Below are 22,068 nucleotides of genomic sequence, written 5' to 3'. Positions count from 1 at the left end.
GGAGGCTGGCAAATTGCAGAACACTGGTCGAAGGGGGGGCAGGGGGCTGGGGAAGAGAAGTTAAGAGTTTGTAGACAAAGGGCTCAAGCTTAGTTGTGAATTCCTAGCAGGTAATTGGTCTTTAAATGAGAGCATTTGTCAAGTAATGTACTGATTTAATGTGGGAATTGGATAGATATCTACAAAGGTTTTTACATCCTGTTTGCAGTGTGATTACAGGAGATGTTAACAGAGAAAGCAGTTTTACTTTCTACCAAGGTGTGTATTTGTTCAAGTACCTAAACTATATAGGGCAGGCAGCATGGATGACATCATACAAACTGAGACACAGATGACACTATGGGATAGGAGCATATTATGTCCCCATATGTTACAATGGATTGTGAATAAGGCATATAACTTGCTTTCCTTCTGGTAGTACCGCACCATACCGTGAGCATCACTGTTGGGTTATCCAGGGCCTTGCATCAGCTGCACTTTGCTGCACCTGGCTGATGGTCTATATCCCCTGTCCCCCAGACCCACTCCTGTCTTACCTGGACAATGCACCCTACTCAGCATCTCTACGAGCAGCGCCTTTCTTGGGCCCTGCATTATGTCCTTTCACTGCACTGGGACCTCAGTGTTGTGATGTAGTTGCTTGGCTGTACTCAGCAGTGGCTGTGATCAGACTGCACGTCCATGCTGTGCCTGTTACTGAACTGTTGGAGCAGATGTGTTCCACAGAGCACAGCCAGCAGCTCCTCGCTGGTCAGTGTACATCCCCTTTTTGTGCCTGTCAGGGCTCTTTTAGGGACTGTAACAGGCTCTGCGTGGCAGGTTGGTAGGCAGTCCCCCTATACTTCCCCCAGTATCTTACCACAGCTCTAGCTGATGCACAATATTGCAGTATTTTGAGATTGGTCCCTCATTTCAATTTTTTTTTTAACTTTCAAAAGCTCTTCTTGGACCTTGAACCATTCCTGTGCTGGAGCCGTGTGAATTAATTGCCAGGAACTCACAAGTTGCTGGTAGATGTGTGCAGAAACTTGCTAAATAGTTGGCCATTCCTGTAAATTGTTGGACTCTTCATAAATTTCATTCTGGGCTTTTTGTTAAAAGCCCTCTCCCAAACTGGACACAAGACAATGGACACCAGCAGGCACAGCTCCCAGTGACTAGAATATTGTCACATATCCAAAAGCCTGGTGGGAGGAGCAGACATTAGGACTGAATTCATCCTGGCAGGGAGATTTGGCTGAGAGGGGAGGAAAAGAAGGTCAGAGCAGCTCCAAGGAAACAGCTTTGGTTTAAAGTGTTTCATTAGAGTTTTCACACTGGAAATATAAAGTATGGGAATACAATTGCTTGGCAGAACCACATTTAGTAACAGTCCTGTATATATTCAGTACTCTATACAGAAGGAGACATAATATATCCCTGGCATCTCAGAAAAATTACAGGTCCATATTGTAAATGTGACTTTTTTCCAAAACAGTTTACATAATCTGGATTTTTTCTATCAGTATTGATAAAAGATGTTATTTTTCCAATAGACCATTGCTCCCTGCTGTAGCCATGCAGCCTTTGTAGGGCAAACTAGCTTTATCTAAGCGGTGTATCAGTGTCAGCCCAGCTGGGAACATTACTGGGATGCTCACCTCACATTTTCCCTTCTCCTCTGTGTCTGATTTTTTCCTGTTGTAACTCAGTAAGATAATCATGGTCACCCTTTTCCAAAGGGTTAGTCTTCCCCCCTGTTGATTTGAGAAGCTGCTTTTTTGAAGATAGTTCTTACCTGTCACTTGAGCTTTGTCACCTCAGAATGTTTTACCTCCTTATTCAGGCAGGGTTGGGAATTTGGACTGGCACACGTACCTGTGAGGTTTAGCCGATGCAGGACTATGGCAACTGTCACCAGTGAGTAGGTAGGAAATGAGATTTTAGTATGTTTTATCTGATTTCTTCTTTTGGAACATAGCTTGACCAAAGAACAGAGAAGTTGAAATGTCACAGAGTAGTATGTAGTGTGCATGGATTTTTTTTTTTTATGGGAAGCTAGGATTAGTTTACATTTGTGTTTTTCTGTTTTAAGTTATATGTGAAAAAATGGGGGGGGGGGGGCTTTGTCATTACATACCAGTGGCAGTTTTAAATTTACTCTGGCTTAGAAAGAAGTGTTTCCCAACAGACTGGCAAGACAAAAGCACACATACAGCACCCTGCAAAGGTCATTCCTGACCAGGCCCTGAAACAGCTGAAGTACAGATTGTCAATCTTTCACACTGCCAACCCCATGGCACGTTTGTACCCAGGTTCTTTTGTCAGCACTTCAAGTAATTTTTATGTTCTACAGAGTGTGCTGGGCAGCTTGTTGTCAGGGCCCTGGGTGTACCAGCTGACTCTGCAACCTCTTCCCCCTGTCCTGCAGGTTTGGCTGCCTGTGTTCAAGGTCTGCCCTGATATGGTGGAGTGTAACCTGGGATCAGAGTGCTGTGTGCTGAAGAGCTGAGAAGCCTGCTGAGGTCTCCCTGCTTCCCTTGAGAGTCACGGCACAGAGCTGCCCTTGTCCTCGGTCCTCATCTGGGGTGGGTGTCTGCCCGCCTGTGGACCCTGCTGATCCTAACCCTGACTTGCTGACTTGACTTTCTGGCTTGGCCTCAGACCTGACTTATCTCTATGGGCTTGTCTGATGGTTATTGGGCTCCTGCCTAAATGTGGTTACTCTGACCAGACCTGCCCCGCTCTCCTTGCGTGGCCGCTGTGGCACTGTGCCCCTGTACACTGAGGCCCTGTCCCTGCCAGCCGGGCTGGCCTTTGCTCTGTGGTCCCTGAGCTCCTCTGCGGCCGCCACGCTGCCCCGCTCCCGGTAGTTGGCACCTCCCTCTGTCTGAGAACTCGGAGAGGGAGTGGGCAGTGGTACGAGAGACATTGTGGCATCATGCTGATTTATTGCTATGAACAAATAGGTAAAATGTGGCATTAGCTTTCCCTCTCTTCATTTCCAAGTTCCTGAAAAGACAAACCGAAAATCGGGTCTACTGGCAAGAGCTCGAACCGCCAAGAAAGCAGCCGGCAGGAGGAGCTCTCTAGACATTTCGCTGGATCATTTTCGGACAGTCATAGCTGCATGTTTCAAGGGCATCACTTTAGATCTGCTTTCTCGGGAATTCCTTGCAGACAAACCAGCAGCAGCAGAAGACAGAGGCAACTTCGTGGTATTGCAACTGTGCAGCTCCAGTGATTTTTTTTTTTTTTTTTTAGATTCCTCAGGTTCCTTCTCCCACCATGATGCTTTTCTCTGTCATTGAAATTTCCCTGTCATTCAGAAATTTGTGTTCATGAAGATGTTGGGGATTCTTTTTTAGACTCTGGAAGGGGCCAAGTGTTTTATCTTCAGAGAGAGCCAGTGTAAGATTTTATGGATAGCATCCTAGTCAGAGAGTAAAGAATTCCAAAGCTGTGCTTACCTTTGCATAGAAAGATATCCTGGATTCCTCATGACCTCCAACGGGACATGTAAGCAAAAAGCTCTGAAATGTATCAGTACCACTCTGAATACTGGCCTGACAGTTATTCATATAGTTCTGCCTCCTTCTATACAGTTCATCTTTTTCTTCTGGAAAAAAGACAGTAGTCACTCTTTTGCACAGCACTGTGTTTTCATTATTAGGTGTACAGTATCACTGCTTCTTAGGCCAGACCTGCACTCCTAAATTGTGTGGGCCCTGTGGCCGTGCATCTGCACTGCCTTTAAAAAAGAATTAAGATTATTTTTTTAATTGGTGAATTCTTTACTTTTTGTAAGTCTGGCCGTCATTTAGTTATCTAAATGGGAACTAGGTGCTTTCTGGTCTTGAATGTTGCTGTAATAATTATTTTGATTCTGAATGTGCCAGAAACTATTCTAATGCATATCACTGTAAATTAAGTCAATAGAGATTCCTCAAATTTATCCTGGTGTTCAAGAGAATGGAATTCATGCACTTCAATTTACAGCTTATTAAGTGATCAGAATTAATGAACTCGCAACAACCTTTTCTGTTCTTGTTTACACATTTTCTTCCTATTCACTCATAATGTACATGATTTAGAAAAAGCAGGGCGTTGAAAAGGCAGTATGTGGGTCAGATATGTCCCATGGAGCACATCATTGTGCTTCAGGCTTTAATCATATTTACAAAGCTGACATGTAGAAATGGCACCTTCTGACTCAGCTGATGCATGGAAACCCAGCATGGAAACCCAGTTTCAGAACTTTCTCTGCATTCTGAAAGCTAGAAAAGTGTTTGTACTGAGGAGAAGGAGGATGTTCTTCAGAGTCACTGAAGTCTAATAGATGCAGAATGGTACCTTTTTTTTCTTTGAAAGTCACTTTTCAGCGTAGTACCATATTTCAGTCTGGAGGTGGGGAATAACTTAAACCACTGGATTCACCTTTCCTTTTATTCTGAGATTTGGAAGGCACTTGGGATGTCACTAAGAAAACCTCACATGAACCTTTTTTTTCCCAAGATCAACTGAAAGTTATCCCACCATGGTTCATTCAATTCAAGGCTGCAATGATGAAATGTTACATTTGATTTTTGTAATGTTTAAGGCTAAACTTGTGAGGCTGCATGCTCATCTGGACGTCGTTTCTAATTTCATGGAACAGGTTAACTTTTAAATTCTCCATCTGATCCATTGCAGAACTTCCAGAGACTTCTTTTTATTACTGGGAGAGAAAACACCACTAATTTGTGAAAATACTAGGAAATCAAAAAGGGGAGAATAGAGTAGCAGCAGTAATTTGGATACCACTGCATCTGTGGATGAAACAACTGGGTGATAGCACTCGCATACCAATACCTTTATCTCATCTCTCTATCACTCTAGAAATGTTATAATGTGAGCACACTGAAAGATCTGTCACCAGATAAATACAGGGCTTGTATGCAACCTCTGCAGAACGGGAGGAGAGTGAAGATCTGGGAGCACACAGAAACCCTGATATGAGGGAGTTGAGGGTCCTCCACTACAACAGTAGTGTAGGTGTGCACAGAAACCCGGATAGTGACATTTAGAGGACCCATTTTACTCAGGGAAAGCAGGTAGATGGGGCATTAAAATGCTATTATAGGGGAGAATGCGGGATTCCTGAAGAGAAAAACCTGGGAATCACAGCAGCCCATACACAGCCTGCTTGGGGGCATGCATATGCCTCAGGCATTGAAGGGGGCGTGGAGAGGTTTGGAAAGGTGGCATGTGTGCAGGGGTCGGGGAGTGTGCCTTATGGAGTAAATCCATGTATGAGAGCAAAATCTTCAAAAGGACAGCTGTAGTGAGCTGCTCTCAAGAAATGGGAAATAGAGGGCAGGCCAGCTGTCTTGCATGGAGCAGCTATGCTGGCAGAGCTGCTGAGAGCAAGGGGGGCCAAGGCAGCAAATGGGAAAGGTTGTTTCAAACCATGTGGGCTAGTTCTGGCCGACGTGCGACTTGCTGAAAATCAGAGAAACTGGTTACTAACTCAAGCAGGCTAGAGTGGAGCCCAGGGCTGGACAGAGCTCCGAGCAGAGCCACACAAGCTGCTGACTGTGAACTTGGTCCCTGCAGAGCGGCTGAAACTGCCTGCCTGGCTGCTCCCCTCTGTGCTGGTGCAGTGGTGGTGCATCTTGGGGGCTACTGGCAGTCCCTGGCTGTGAAAGGACTGTGCAGAGGCAGGTAGCCTCTGGAAGTTGATGTATGGCAAATTTCTTGTTCTTTTTACCTGTTTTTTTTTTTTTGCTTGGGTACTTGTACACCAGTGTTAAAAGATGAGAGACCCTCAGAGGAAAGAGTAGTGAAGTGATCCTGGACTCTGGAGATTTGAGGGAAAACAGGGGGAAGAGGGCCTGTGGTTGCATTTGAGGAAGGTAGAGCATTCTGGATTCATAAGACAGCTTTAAGTACAACTGACTTAAAATTCTGATGAAAAAACAAACATGTCTTAATACAAATTTCAAGTACTGCTCTGTTTTCTGAATTTGTTAGCTTTTTTTATTCTTGGTGCTGAGCGTTCAAGCCCACAAGGCAACAACTTAACACCACTGCTAGTATTTCCAAGTTCTGTTTCTTTAAGAAGTTCATAAAACTTGTCACAATACCCCAGTAAAGCTCTTTCTGCTGCGCTATCTAATCCAAAGTAGTTTGTATCAGATTTATGTTCTGGCAGCTCTGTGATAAACTTGGACTCTACCACATTACAAACACAAAAGATTACTTAAAGTTGTTGTTATTGAATTTGAAGGACTTTTGTTTCATGGAGTCCACGCCCTCGTACCAGGGTTGTGGTCTCCAATGGCTCTGCACCTTATACATTTGCAAACTTAGGCAGTCTGGAATCCAGGCATTTCCACCAGTGACAGTTTAATATTTTGGTAGATTTAATCTGTTCTTTCTATTAAAATTGTGCATGTCAAAAAACACAGTAGAAGATATAAAGCATTGGAGAATTGTGAGGTCTGGTGTATTGACCAAAGGGTCTGTAAGATGTAAATGTTAGGCTTCTCCTCTCTCGCATAAGTCCCTTTAAACCTGATTTCTCCATTTCTAAGGCTTCCCTGAAACCCTGGATCAACCTTGTGAAGTTCCTAGAAAAAGACAGTTACACAGAAAATTCAGACTCTCAATTCCCCTGTGTGAGGCCTTGCAAACTTGAGCCTGAAAACATAAAAGACTGAAACTATGATGTCAGTCACACCCTCAACACAAAGATTATAGGTGTAACCAGAGGAGGAATTCATCACAAAATCTGTCTGATCTGAAATCAAGCAGAACTCTGGAAACAGCTGCAAAATACCCAAGGCCAGAGACCTCTCATCCTGGGGCTGGTTGTCATGTTATCCGGTGCTCTAAAGCTTGTTCTATCTCCAGTTTATGGAAAGAGGAAAGATTACTGACATCCATTGTGGAAGTTGGAATGTTATTTATTTGTTTATTTTAAAAATGAATCTGTATTTGGCTGAAGGAATAGTAGTTTTTTGTACTAGAATTCCAGGAGAAAAAAATATTTACTATCTCCACACTTTCAAGTGAGAAGTTTACCCTATAGCATCAGATGTACCCTTGGGGTTGCAACTAACAGTGACTGCCATCATTAATAGTACAGTAGCTTGTACTAACTGCCCCTGAAGCAAAAGACCCGTTTAATCATTAATGAATTCATCTTTAAGTTACTTGTCTTGAAAAGGTTATATATGACTTGTGTGGGACCATGGAACCTGGTCTCTATATTGTTTCTGTACTCATGACCATCACTATTTTGCTTGTTCATTGTCTGATTCTACTGGCATTTGTAAAGCATTCATGGAATTTGGGGGGTTTCTTCTAATGTTATATCCCAAACACATGACTCTAGGTCAGTGGGACTCTGGTGGAGGGTCACTCTGCATTGCTCTAAGACCTGTTGGAAGTCCAGGCATGCAAAGGCAGGAGCTAAACAGGGCAGGGACAGGCAGAGGACAGTGAACTTCTCAGCTGGCTTCTCGTTTCCAGCTCCATGCTCTTTACTGTTGTGTTCTGCTGTGAGAATCCTTCAATTCTTCTTCCCTTTGGGTCTTTAATGCTAGCAGATGGAAATCCAGCTCAACTTTCAAAAACTCTGAATAATTTACTAAGAACAAAATTGTTGGGTCTGAGAGCTGGTTCCTTCTCTCTCTTTCTCCTTTTCTCTCTGCAAACTGCCTTTCAGAGGCAAAGTTTCTAATTACAGGTCAGGGAGGCAGGTTTAATCACACAGCAGAGCCCTTGATGCAGCATTAGAGAGTGTTATTTATACACCTGAATTAATAGGGATGCAGCATTTCAGTTGAGAAGAATAAGGTGGTTTTCAATTTCACTCTTTTTATGTGAAACACCACATCAGATTCACCGGGCTTTTTGACCTAAATTATTAGGATTCTGAGTAACTAACAAGTAACTGCTGTGCAGAGCTAGCACAGAAAGAAGCAAGAATAGACAGAGAACTGCTCACATAGCAGGGGAACAACAGAAGCAGGATGTATCAGAAAAAGCCAGGAGAGGATAGAAAGAGGAAGCCATTGGGAAAACTGAACAGGGTAAAAATACACACATACAGCTGTCTATCCCAAGGAAGACTTTTGGAGAGTGGTAGCATCCACAGAAACTGAAGGGCAGTCTGCAGAGTGTTGGCACACACTCAGATACCTCAAAATATTGTTGTTCTTTTAAGGCCAAGAATAGGAGAGGTGGAGATGAAACCTGAAGCGTGTGAGGAGTCCGTTGTACTCTTTGGTGCAGGGAATGGGATCCCTGCACCGTCAGCACTTAGAGTCACTGTCAGCTTTTACTGAAAGAAGTGGGGAGTCGTGGATGGGATTGATCCTGTAGTGTTGTGAGCTCCGGTGTGACTTATTTACAGCAGCAGAGATGAATTTTCTCTGCAATTTTGGATATGAAACTCACAATCCCTGTGGACTTTCATCCAGTTTTATCAATATCTCTAATGTGTGTAGTTTGGCTTCATGTTTGGTTTTTGCTTGGCTGCTTGGAAAGTCTGTGAAAATTTCTAGGAGCTTTCTGGACTTTTTTTCACAGTTAAAAAAAAGGGAGACACACTAATGTATCTGATTCTCTAAGTTATGGAATACACTGATTGACTGAGATCCTGATGCCTGGAGTCATCGTTCGGGCTCTGTGATAGGTTTATGTATCTCCCACCAGGTAGATGTGCTGGGCCACGTGATGGGAAAGGGTCCTCAAACACTAGGCTGTTCTTCTAGCAGCAGTTCTCCTGGCTGTGGTTCATGGGTAAGACACTTCTTCCACAGCGTGCCCAGGTACCTGCAGAGCTATAAAGCTCACTGTGACCTGATAGACCAACATATCTGCCACGTGAATATCCCAAAGTGACAGAGAGAGAGGGTTGCTGTGCTTCAAAATAGCTAAAATGCAGGTTCTGTGGGTATGGAGCAGAGCATAGCAGCCAGAATACCAGGTCTTATGCTCAGTATGTGATACTTGGCAAGGCCTTGAGCTCCTAGAAGCTGCATTTTGCTGCGATTGGTAGATTTCTAGAAGCTGTACTCAGCAGTCGCTAAGCTAAGCTAAGAGACAGATGAATGCAATGCAGTCAGTACATATATGATATATTACTTTAGGAAAAAAAAGGTTATCTACTTTTGTAAATTTACTTTCAACCCCAAGATAATTTTTTTGTTTGGTATACCTAGACTGTGAACCTTGTTCTCATGCATGTCTGCAAATCATTACCACAGTGCTGGAGCAGTATGTGTGGGGAATAGAGACTGATTCACCAGGTACAGAGTGTCACAGTGCTCTGGCCATCGATCTGTCAGGCTGGGTCTCCAGCAGTGTGACGGGATCCAAAACTGGGTTGCAAGCTGGATGGAAACTCAGTTGCAGAAAAGAGGTCACAAGCTTGAGAGAGCAAGGAAAAGAGAAGTCTTCAGCAGAGAAAGATGGAAAATACTGGTCCCCTGGATGCAGTGGGAGCAGCCCAGCTATGCTTCCTAGGCTTTGCATTGCCAACAGGTTTTCTACCAGGCTGGAAGGGAGGAGGATGTGAGGTCTGTGTGCCCTCTCCTTGTGACATCCCTGTTATTACTGTCACATGCAGGTGGGTGACACCCGCTGTGACAGAGGCAACCGAGGGGTTGGTGTTGTGCTGTACTAGACAGCTTGTCAGGTGTGTGATAGTCAGGCTGCTCTTCCTGTGGGAGGAGATTTAGAGAGCACTGTTGCTTTTTGGTATGCATGTGGTTTTCTCCTCAAAAAGTAGCTATCTGTCGAAGTGGGAGGATTTCAGAGATGGAAGAGGATTAGCAGTGATGACATGGATAGTCATATTTCAGGGCAAACACCTGTAAATCAGTCTAAGCCTGTAAGTAGCAACCTGTTAAACTGAGTTTACCTCAGCAGCACTTGCCCTGTGTGTGTTCAGGAAGGCTGGAGCCAGCTGCCCAGCCCTCAGAGTATAGCTGGTGCTACAAGCTCAGCCTTTTCCCATCTTCCATACCAGTGCAAATGGAGGAACTATGGATGTTCACAGCTGACAAGACAAAACACATTAAAGAGGTGATGACATCTTTTTAATACATCTTCTGCATTTCTACTTCTATCTTACCCCATTTGTGACCCTTCTGGGAGCTCTGAAATGCTTTTCTTTCTTGTTTTGTTTTTATGAGCATTTTAGTAAAGAAATTCTTCTTAACATTAGAGATGTTAGATCAAGTCTACCAGTGCTTCCCCTTCTGTTCAGTGGAAGAGCTGCTGGCAGGGATGTGTTGCCTGGTTTTCTAGAGGTGAAGCATACAGCTGTTCTATCATCCCATGATCTTTCCAACCTGCAGACGTGCAGTGAGAAATCAGGACATAAACTTGAATCCTCTGGTATTGGCACTGGCTTATCCTCTTTCAAAAAGGACTCTGCCACATGGAATTTCTGAATGAACTGCTACAAACTCCTGTTTAATAAACTTTGCGTGATAACATGTTAGGAAAACATTTCCTGTAGATACGTGGCATAACCACAAGGTATTAATGATTGTTAAGTTACTTTGTGAACAAACACTGTGCACCTGTGACCCGGCGGTGAAAATGTCATAGGGTCATGGAGCTCAATCCAGTTCTCTCAACTTCCAGAGTGATTTCTGACATCACAGTATTTTTGTGCCTGGGTTCCACTATTCCATTTTTCTGGGTTTCTAGTAAAAATAGTATCAACCTCACCAAGGCTCTGAAAGACATATAAGATCTTTGGCTAGTCTGTGCATGCAACAGAGATCACGTAAGAAATTTATACTTATATTTTCTGGTATTTAATTTTTCTGTTAGCTGCTTTCCCTTTTATATAACTTACGTGTAGATACATACTTTTATATAACTTACTTTATATAACTTAACTTAGAATTTAAGGTGAATATTGCTGTGAAAGAAGATCCAGTCATTTCAAATACTGGGTTTTAATAGTAGTTTATAAATTTTCTTCCATTTTAAAGGAAACTAGCAAAGTTTTGTTATTCTTATCAGCTTATCACCACTAGATTGGAGTGTAGGTTTATATAACATTTTGTTATGGGGATCAGTAGATACTTCAGAAGAAGTATCTAGTATAGGATGATGCACTATAGAGAGTCACTTAGTTTCTCACCTGTATGGGAATTTTCTTCTGTAGATGAGGCAGAGTGAGTATCCAGCAGGAACTGAGATTCCAGCTCCCTCAGCACATGAGCTGGTCCCATAAAGTCTAATAAACCACTGATTCCAATAGGACTACCTCCTTCCTTCAAGCTAAGCATGTGTTTACGTGCTCTACTGATCTCAGACTGCAGATACGAGATCTGTTAAATCTATTAATTTGTCTCCTATTTAATGTGACTGGCTGTTCCAATTAATGGTATAAATGTCTTTCTGTCATGTATCTACTAAAGTGAAGGTGCCTAACTGGGCATCATCGTTCAGAGCACAGCAGTGCCTGCAGGTCTGCTGGAGACTAGCAGGCTGTGTTTAATACCTGTGTGATACAGGGCACACAGTGCAGCTCTGGATAATGCGGAACTAGATATACTTCTGAGTGCTTGTCTGCTCCCTCTCGCCCTGATGTTTGTTTTCCTGAAGAAACAAGCCTAGCTCACCTGATCATGGCATTGAACTTCACCAAATTATGCAGCTATTTTATTTTCTCAGATGTTCTCATGATCCTGCAGACATTGCAGGTGATCTCTTTGCTTCAGGGGGGCTGCTGTCTCTGACCTCTCTGCCAGGTAAACATAGGTGAGCGTCAAAGTCCAGAACAGCATGTTGTGAATGAGGAAGGACTGTTTTTTCTTCTGTCACTTTGTATTCACAAATAGCAAGATGTATTGTAAAGACTGAGAAGTATGTTTTAGTAGGTCCAGGGAGCAATTCGAGTCCTAGTCTTTGCACATCTTCGCACTGGTGCTGTTGCTGCCCTGTCTGTGAGCATGGGGATTCCAGTGATGCTGATGCTGAATTTTCCAGAAGGGACTGGGAATAAAGAAACGGGACAAGTTCAACAAGGAAATTGCATTTCTACTGTTTCCGTATGAGTTCAGTAAGATAACTGCTGCAGATCTAAAAGGTTCTTAAGAGTGACCACTTCTTCAGGTCAGTTACATACACTGTTCTCCCAAGAAAATAAAAAATTGGCATTCAAAACAATTTACATCCAAAGAAATCAAAGTGAATGTCATCATCCCTGTTTTACAGATGCAAACCCTAAGATTTCAGCAAGAATTTACACAAGTGAGAGAAAAATAGGAGTCAAATCTTGTGTAAGGATGCTCTTATAAATATGTCCTGTGTTTTCAGAGTCCCTTCTAGCCTTGGAGTTTGGGAATTACTGGGAACAATCAGTGTGCCTCTGAGATGCTGCATTTATCACTTCAGGGTTGTGCTAAGAGTCACTCTCCTTCCTGAAACACCTTGCCCTAGTTTCCTTCCAGGAACTATGTGTGTTAATTTCTTAAGAAACTTTTGTTAATTGTAATGTAAGCAGTTTTGGGGGAGGGTAAGAGTCAGTTGCATCAAAAAGATCCTGTTCTGCGTGTACTGAACAATAAAGATCGGGCTGTGGCAAAACCCTGCACCTAAATTTTCTCGAGTGCTTTTGGGAAAGACTGCACCTCTGTGGGAAGCGTGGTTGGCCTGGGTGAGTTGCTGGCATACAGCTGTCAATAAAAAAATGCAGTCTGTGCCACTGCCTTAGTAAAGAACATTTCATTTTCTAGTAGGCATAAAGAGTTGCCAGTGTCATTGAAATTTCGTAGCTCTGAATAGTTGCTGTAAATTTCATCTGGGCAATATCCCCAATTGTGTTAGATATAATTACATTCAAAGTTCTTTTTAATCATTTATTTGGAACATGTCCCAAGATTCAGCAGTTTTGGATTGGGACAAAAATTGAATTATTTATTATCAATTAGAGGTTGTCAGAGCCTTTGACACCACGTTGAGCTGGCATTGTTTGGTATCTGTATTAATGATCGTATAGATAAAAGCATGAAATTATTGGTTAGAAAGCTTTTATTCTAGGCTGAGAAGGCTAGTTTGCATACTTGGCTGGATGCTTCCCTACACTCACTGTCATTATGGCTCTGTTTAATCAAGTCAACGTTGCCTGTGGAATCGCTTGCCCATAAATTGATGAATTGAGTGTAAGAATAATTCCCCCTAGATGGAACCCAGTTGTGACTTCCCTTGCCATCCCAGCCCAGCACATTTAGACTCTTCTGCTTTGGCTGTGGTCTGCTATAGACCCTGGAACAATCTTTGTCACATCTGTTCTTTTCTTACGAGAGCAATTTATTGATGGCTATTGGTGCTATGGTAATGCTGGATGCTGAGCTTTTGTTCCCCCAGGTGAGGGGATGGAGATGATAACCTCACAGGTGTTCTTGAGCTCTCTTCACAGCTCTCTTCTGCATTCTTCTCTCATCAGTGTGGGTCTTAAAAATAATTTTTCTTGTTATGTTTTGGCACTTTGCAAGAAACCTCAGCTTAAAGGGAAGATCACTTAACAGAAGACTGCGTAGGGTAATCCCAGATACATTGCTGCAGAAAGGGAAACTGTCAGGAACATGGAGAAGATGCCACTTGTCTCCTTGAGTGGCAAAGGAGTGGCTGAGAAGAAAGGATGATCATGTGACATTATCTCGTCCCCAGTCTTCTGGATTTCTGTTGCCAGGGTTAGCATAGCCTTAGTGCAAGAAAGAGGGGGAAAAAAAACCCCTTCTGAGGACACAGGCGCACAATTTTTTGTAGCAAATACATAATTTTTGTGCCTGCACTCCAAGCTGCTGGAAGCATGTGCATTAGCTCAGTACAGAAACTGACCCAGTAAGTTACAAGATATGATTTGAACAAGGTTGTAAGAAGTTGTATGCTAGATCCAGGGAGAGAGCAGGAACTTCTCATATGATATAATAATTCATGTTATAACTCCCTCACCAGTTCTACTTCCCATTGGAGTCAGTTTCCCTCATATCAATTTTCTGTGAATTCCAGTATAGTTTCTTGAAATATATGTAAATTTCTCAGTGGGATTACTGATCTGTAAGGGTTTTTCTTCTTCTGATTTTTTTTTCTGCTTCACACACACTTATCAAAAGCAGGGTTTGTTCTGCTGTCACAGGGAAATTATCACATACACTACTTTTCCAATGACTTCATTACAGCAAAGAAAACTGGAACTAGGCAAAGACAGAAGTTCTCATTTTACTGGGAAATGTTGAGATTTCAAAACCTTTTTCATTCCAGAATGAATCACATTTTAAAACAAACTTTCTCACAAAATGAAACTTTGAAAACATTGTTTTGTTTTGATCAGAGCAATTCCTCTGATTTCAGTGCCTTTAAACTGAAAAAAGTTGTTTTATAGAGCTTTATGTAACTTTTTATATAATTTTGTTTGTTTGTTTTCAAAAGCTTTTGTCAACAACATCCAATACACTGGAAATGCCAAAATAGGCCTTTTTGACATTATTGAAATTCCTCATTCATTTTGAACAGAATCACCATGTTTTTCAAAACAGTTGGGTTTCAACAAACATACTTTTCCTATAGCATTCCTTCACACACAAACAGTCATTATCTAGACAAATATTTTAATGCTATGTAACTCTCATTCTTTTCAAATTGGTGCCTGTATGGTAAGAAGTACCTCTTCCAGTGAGCTCATTTGGAAAAGCCGAAGCTGCATGTATCCAACCTCTCAGGCTCAGTACTGACTTCCACAAAAGAAAGTATGCAACTGGAATTCCTGGAACAGACCTCTCTTCAAGTATGTGCTTTGTATCAGAGACGCTATTTCTCAAGGAAAAATAAAACAGAACCCAAGCCAACCAAAGGCCAGCCTGTAACAACAAATCAACAAAAATAAACCCACTTTTGTTATAAATCAGCTTTTGTCTCGACTTGCAGAAGGTGCAATGGCCCCTTCATCCGCTCAAATCCTTGTACTTAGGGAGGGGGAAAAAAAGTGGAAATGGAGAATGTGGCATGTCGAGCTGCGGCACAAACACGCCTCAAACCCTGCGAGCAACTTTTCTTTCCCAATCTGGTAGTGCTGTTTCTGATTCCCAACCTCGCTCTTCAGAAGCTGACAAGCAGCAGCAACTCTCCACTGAGGCAGACTTGGGAAATGACTAATTAAACAGTGATTGCAGGATTGCTTCCTGACCTGGGTATCAGACCACAAGGGTGAAGCTTCATAAAGATAGAGTGAACGCAGGAAGCAGTCCTGCACATTTCCACAATAGGGGCATTATGGAGACATGCCCTGGAGGCTGCTTGAGACCTGGCTGAATGGATCCTGATACCATCGGGGAATGGAGTACCTGCTAGTTCAAAGCGAGTCTGAATGCAGGTTTTAATCCCTTCTGACAATTGTTGAGAGGAAATGGCCTTTCCTCTGACCTTATCGTTGTAAACAACAACTAGTCATCAGGTTTGTCCTGCTAAGGGAATAGTCAAGGTCTATGCAAGGATTTTACTTCAGATTTTTTTTCTTCTTCTTCTCTGATTACAATGGTTTAATTCTCTAGGCCTGAGATGCATTGTCACCCGTTAATATGCTGGCTTCAGGTACATTCTTTCTTAATTATTGAGTCCATATAGCTCGGCCTGGTTCAAATTAGCTTCTCAGAGCTTTGGGTAGACATCCTGTGGCCAGTTTCGGTACTCAGCCCTGTGGTTGTTTTTGTGATGGCTGTTGTGAGATGCCTTTTGGTTACACCAGTATCCCCAGAACTGGGTGTGAGGCAAGCTGACAAACTCCTCTAGCATGACAGAGAATCACTAAGAGCTATGTTCAGATGGCCAACAGGCAGGATGGAGGACTTGCTGCTGGGCACCATTAGTGTTTTAATATGATAGAAGGATGCACACGCTTCTGGAATTGCAGCAGTGGGTGGATTTAACTCTGTGGGTTCATATGGCTTTTAGTGCTAAGACAGTACAGATTACAGAGGAAATGAGACAGTAGCTTTTGCTCTTCCCATAGTTAGATCCAGCTGTCTGTAACCAGCAGGACAGAGTGACGATGCAGAAGAGGGCTTGACCTGCTGTACTGACAGAATTTCAGGGTGATGAAATCCACTTTCCCCCAGATTTCTGCAGGACTCTGCCACTGACAGGCCCCCAATATTGAGAAGTGCATCGCTGAGGCCACCTGTAAGCATCCCCTTCCTAGTTGCTGCTCATCAGGTGCTAAGTGGTGTAACAGAGATCAGCTGTCACAGCCTTTCTGAAAGGGAATTTGCAGAGCTATTAGGAGGGCACTTCTGTGCCTGGTCATAGACCTTGGCAGGGTATAGGAGGTTACTGATGGCTTTGTATGAATGGCTTTTTGATTCTGGTGGAGGTTAGGGTAGCACTCACATGTCTGCTCTTTGGTCCCCCTCACTAAGTCAGAAGAGATTTTTTCCATTGTAGTGCACAGCCTGCCTGATCACTGTAAAATGAAGGATGGGCTGCAGAAGTCAGTGTGCCTGAGCTCTCTGGAAGTCACAGCTTTTTCACTGGGGCAACAAAACATTTCTTCCCTAGGTAAAGACAATGAATTGTATTTTTTTTCTTGTTATCCTGGTTGACCCAGCTTAACATTTGCTTTTCTAGCTTGTAAGGATTCTTACTGGATGCTTTGACAAGATAAGTGTGGTGTATTTTCAGTAGGCTGAAGTTCACTATATATATGCCCATATTTCTAGGGGAAAACCTATGAGAATCTGAAAATAAGAAAAAGTTAAAAGTCACTTTTGCTGTTTTGGTAGGAATGTCTGAGTGGGCTGTGGCAGGCTAAGGGGAGACTTCTGGATTTCTATAGAAAGGATGGCTGTTTTTCACAATTATGTACTTGTGTAATGGTGTCTGTGAGCAAAAGGAAAAGCCTTTGTGGGGAGTGATATCTAAACACTGTGTACCTCCTCTGCCAAGTGGATGGTCAAGGTCAGGGCCTCAAGTGGCGAAAGAAAGAGGGTTGGATCTATGCTGTGCCTTGTCTCTGGCACCTACATGTGCTGTGACAGACTGTACCCAAGGGCACGGGTTTCTCTGATTTTCATTAGGGCTCTATGGCTGTGGGTGAAAGGCTTATGGTCTGTCCTGTAACCACGCAAAGTTGTTTTGCTTGATCCATACTGAAATGATTTGGGATCACTTCACTTCTAGTTTTGTTCAGAAAGCAACTATACAAGGCTGTGGCCCACGTGTGTCAGTGAGACTGAGACGTAAGTGGGGAGGATCTGAAGAAGCTCTGATGTGATATGCCTGAAAGGATTTCCTTTCCTCCCGCCCTGGGGGTTGACCCTTGTCACAAGGTCGCGTAATTAGGCTGCTTGGAGATCTGGTCACGGGTACGGTGTGGTGTATACCTTGCAGGACACCAGCAGGTCAGGGGGGGCACTACCACCATCCCAGTTGCCTTGTGTGTGCTGTCTGCATCAGAGTCACATTGTCACAAGACTGAAAGGAAGGGTATTAGAGGAAGTATTCCCCTTTCAGTTGGGATTAGTGTTTTCTGAAGGAAACATTCTCTTTCCACCCCACCCCTTCTCCCCTCTGAGATTTACTTGTTTATATATTTGCAGGTGGTAGCTCTCTGCCTTGTTGTGGTATTACCTGTGCTAAGGAGAATCATAAAAAGCTCAAGCACTTACTGATTCAGTAGTGGGAGCCATTTCAACAGTGATAAAATGCTGCTTCTCCTCAGTTATGGAATACCTATCACGTTTTCTCTTCCCACCCTGAGGTTTCTTTTAAGACTTTTTGAATTATTTCCTCCACTTTATAGAGCTGTAACAAAGTACAGGCAGCTGGATCATTGTGCCAGCTTTACCTGAGTAAAAGGGGCCACAGGCTGAAAGGGTGCCTGTCAGCAGGCTACTAATTGCATGTGTCCATCAGCAGGTTGTCCTTCTACCGAAGAATGTTATCTTGAGATGAATCCATAGGCAGCACAGAAGGGTCTTGTTGAGAGAGGCAGACCAGGGAGCTACAGAGTGCTGCTACTTATCAGGATGGTGCCTTCGCAGCAGGTGCAAGAGTGAAAGAAAAATACTAGCTATGTGAGAACTGCTTTGCCTTGCAGTGATCGTGTTAAAGGGAGTACACTTTGCTTTTCTTTCTCATAAGGGACTACTTGCATTGCATTTTGTGTGGCTCCGCAACATTTCTGGAAGTAACTGGTTAGCATTCTGTGGTGCTTGTTTGTGGTGAGTGAATGCTGCTTTTCCTGCTTGTTTTGCCCCATGCATGTTATGCTGTGACACTTCAAATGCACTGTTTGTAAAGAAGAGCAATCTCTTTGTTTCAGAGCTTAGTGAATACTGTAATGGACTGTCTTGGCAGTCTTTGTACCTAAGAGTTTGTTTTTGTGGTTTTTTTTTATCTTTTTTTTTTGTTTTCCTCCTCTTATATAGGAGCAACACATTTTGCTGTTCTGCACAACCCAAGCTCCGGAAGGGTCTAAATATTCTTGTACAGTTCAAATGTTCCCTGTGGCCTGTCTTGGAAGCTCTCACTGAGGCTACAGAAGAGGGCAGTTAACTTAAAGATATTCACACGTGATTAGGCTTTTTTCTGATCTACTGAGAAATAATCATAATCACTTCCAGATTGTTTCTTTGACCCAAAGAAAGCATCACCACAGCTGACAAGGTCTCATTCTCAATATAGTGTATGTTGTAATTAGGATGTATATTGCCATCAGCACCCTGAGACCCCAGGAGAACAAGAGCTGAGGATTTTGCTTGTCTGCCCTTACTCAATGCATGTGAAAGTCTCATGAATATTTTTGAAGCAGGTCAAATACTTGCCATCACAAGTCTGTAGAGGCCTTAATGAAAGCAATCCTTTGAGCAGGAGTGAAGGTGGATTTCTCCTTCCTTAGAAGAAGGCTCAAGGAGTGCTGGAATAATTTTGAAGCTGGGGAGGGGAGGTTCCTGATTTTCATTCAGCTGCAGGCTGGCACTTAACACATGTCTGAGGGCAGTGGAAGAGCCAGGTAGGACTGTGGGATGGCAGTGATATACTCGATATGGAAATCAAGACGCTGCCCAAAAGCAAGTTTGCTGATTATATAGCAGCAAACAACTTGGTGTCAAGGAGACTTGGTGTATGGTAGAACCTTAGAACCTTCTTCTTTACTAACTGTTGTTGTTGTTGTTGTTGTTATTGTTATTATTATTATTATTATTATTATTATTATTATTATTATTATTATGCGCTTACATTGTTAAGTGAACACCTCACAAACATCATTACCCAGCAAAATGTCACATGTGATGCTGCTGGGAGGTGGGGGAAACAGTGAAACTGAGACAGTATGTCACCCTCTCAATGCCTCCAGAGTGAGGCAGAGGAAATCACAATACTGCTGGAATTCAGCTATCATGCAAAATTGCCTGGTCAGGTTAAAGAGGATCCTGTGAGCAACAGAAGTGTGCCTGAACCCTCAAAATAGAGGCCTAGGTGGAGATGCAGGATGTGATGTGAAGTGCAGTTCAGATGGGGTGATATCGGAAGCTGGTAAAACTACCCATCCTTATTGCTTCAGAGCCTGACTGTCAAAATGTCTGGTCCCATATTAGCCCCACTGATTGGGAAACATGACTGAGGAGCCAAGAGGTTTATCCCTGAGCTCAGCAGCAGTTGGGGAATAGAATTGGCAGAGGAACTTGCTGTCTACCTGGAGAGCCTGGAACATCTGAGAAGCCTGTATTTAGCCACTTGTGTCTTCAGCAGTTGGAAGGGGGCAGGAATTTTCCTGTGCTGTTGAGCCAGTGCTACATCTGTGAATTAGACCAAGTTTTGTTCTGTTTCCTTGAGCTCATGCTGCCATTCAACTGACTCATGTTGCTGGAGCAACCTTTCATGGTTTGGTTGCATCCTGAACCTAATGGTGAGCAAAAGACTGATGAGATCCCAAGCATTGCCATGTTCACAGGTAGAGTTCCCTCCTCCGGCACATGCAGGATGACTAATATTCTTCTTGCACTCATGATGTCCAGGGGGCTGGAGCTGAGCTTCTGCAGCCCCAGCTGCTTGGGGCTGGAGTTGTTTGCAGGAAGGAAAGACTGTGTTTTGGTGGAGGTGTGGAGGAGGCAGATGTCCTGCCTCCTGTTCCTTAGCAGCCAGAAGTTGTTTTCTGTTCTTCAAGGCTACATATGTCCAGGTAGACTTTTTTTAAAGAGACAGAATAATCTCTGCTCTGCCCTCAGTGCAGGAAAGTTTACCCCCAAACTCTTTCTTCTGTTGGTTTGCTTGGTGTTGCCTCAGAGCTGGGGAGGACCTTTCCTGTAAACTCCTGGACAGAAGAGGCCTGTTGCTGTGAACTCTTGCATAGTAATTAGAGGAAACAACTTTGGGCTCCCACCACTGGTTACGCAACAGGACTGGATTCGGCCGCTGTTTGTCACCATGCAGCCCAGCACCTCAAGTGGTGTCTCTGACCTGAAACCCCTCCTTCACCTCCATCCCCCTTCCAGGGAGATGCTTTGCAGATTGTGGGAGCTTCTGTCCCACAGTCAGCTTCCAGGTAAATCCTGTCTGGGACCTATCGAGGGAAATCATAGCCCCTCAGCAGAAACAGCCCAAGTTTCCAAGGCAACTCTCTTCTAACCCTATTTTGAATGCTGCCTCGTTCCCATAGAAAGTTGCCCGTTAGTCTCATCAGCAGCTGCTGCAGGGAGCACGCCACCTCCAGAGAAGTTGTCCTCCGCTGGGCTCTTTATTCCTGTAATGAGCAGCTGGGGGGGCGCGGGTGGCATGTGCTGCTCGGGGCGGCTGGCCCCCCGGGCAGGGCCCTGCCAGCACTCGGGCAGGGCACCGCATCCAGCCCAGGAACTGCTTCTGAGCAAGCGAGGGGGTGGTTGTGCCTTTCTACCTTCCCAGGGAGAAAGAGGTGCTCGGGGCTCCTGGGAGGTGCGCGGAGCAGGAGGCTCGAATGCAGATGGGGCTGCTCTTAGGACTTTTTTGGCGAATAGGAAGGTGACAAGTGAAGAAAAAGGACACAGCATTTTATTTAATTAGAAAAACCAAACTCCCTAAAACTAGCCTCCGAAGGGCCTCCGTTGTCATCAGCTGCACAAAGAGCTGTGACAAATGAAAGGAACTGAGCAGAGAAAAGGCTGCTTTCTCTTTGTGTCTCTTTCCCAGCTTCTGTTTGCTTTGCTGTCTCCCTTGCTCCCATTGATCAGGCATGTGGAAACATTCCTCCTCCTGCGCTCCCATTGTGGCCGCCCGGTTGCCAGGCTGCCGTTGGCTTGAATAACTTCACTAAGCCAGGCCTCTCCAAAACCATGCCATCCGGCGCGCTGGATGTGGAGCCAGACGCTGCCCTCCCATCCTCCTCCCTCCCCCTCCCCAGCAGTGCAGGGGCGCAGTGAAAAAATGCGCCAAAGAACAAGGGGAGGTAACGCAGAGCCCCAGCTGGCCCGATGCGGGGGAGAGGCGTGAGCTTGCTCTAAGAAAATAGGGGCAGCAGGGAGGGGACAATGGCCAGCCTGGGTCGCTGCCTTAAAAAGAAGGTGGGTGGTGGTGGTGAGGGCTGCGAGCCCAAAGTTTCTGAGCAGAGCGGGGATAAAAAGGCCTGTTTCCAGGGGACACAAGATAGTAAAGTGCAGTGAGGTAAACTCCAGCCTTGTTTTCCACGGAGGGGAGAGGTGTCAAGGACAAAGCAGGAGGCAGCAGGCAGCCGGCTGTGACTGGGAGTGATTTGTGGCCAACTCTTGCTGGCTGTGCCACAAACGTGTCCCTTCAGCAAACAGGGCACCTTGGGCCAAGCTCGCCACTGCCGCTGGCTTGTGCAGCGCCTGTTGTTCCAGTGGCGTTGCACCAGCTGGTGCTGGAGGTGACGCTGTTGCCGGTGCAGGTGACAGCTCTGGTGCAGAGTGTGGCTGTGCTCCTGAGGAGAGTGCCGGGATAGGCCACGGGGCTGTAGCCTTGGGACTTGCCACTGAGATTAAGTTTGGGTAGCTCCGGTGCTGAAGACATTAGAATTGAGCACAAGCCGGTGGCCCAGGGACCTCGGAGGCTCGTGCCTTTGCTGCAGAGGGGCTGGCACTGGAC

Source organism: Athene cunicularia, assembly GCF_003259725.1.
Source record: "Athene cunicularia isolate RWA chromosome 15 unlocalized genomic scaffold, athCun1 chr15_part1, whole genome shotgun sequence".
NCBI lineage: Eukaryota > Metazoa > Chordata > Aves > Strigiformes > Strigidae > Athene > Athene cunicularia.
The sequence above is the reverse complement of the archived record's forward strand: the minus strand, read 5'-3'. Positions refer to the sequence as shown.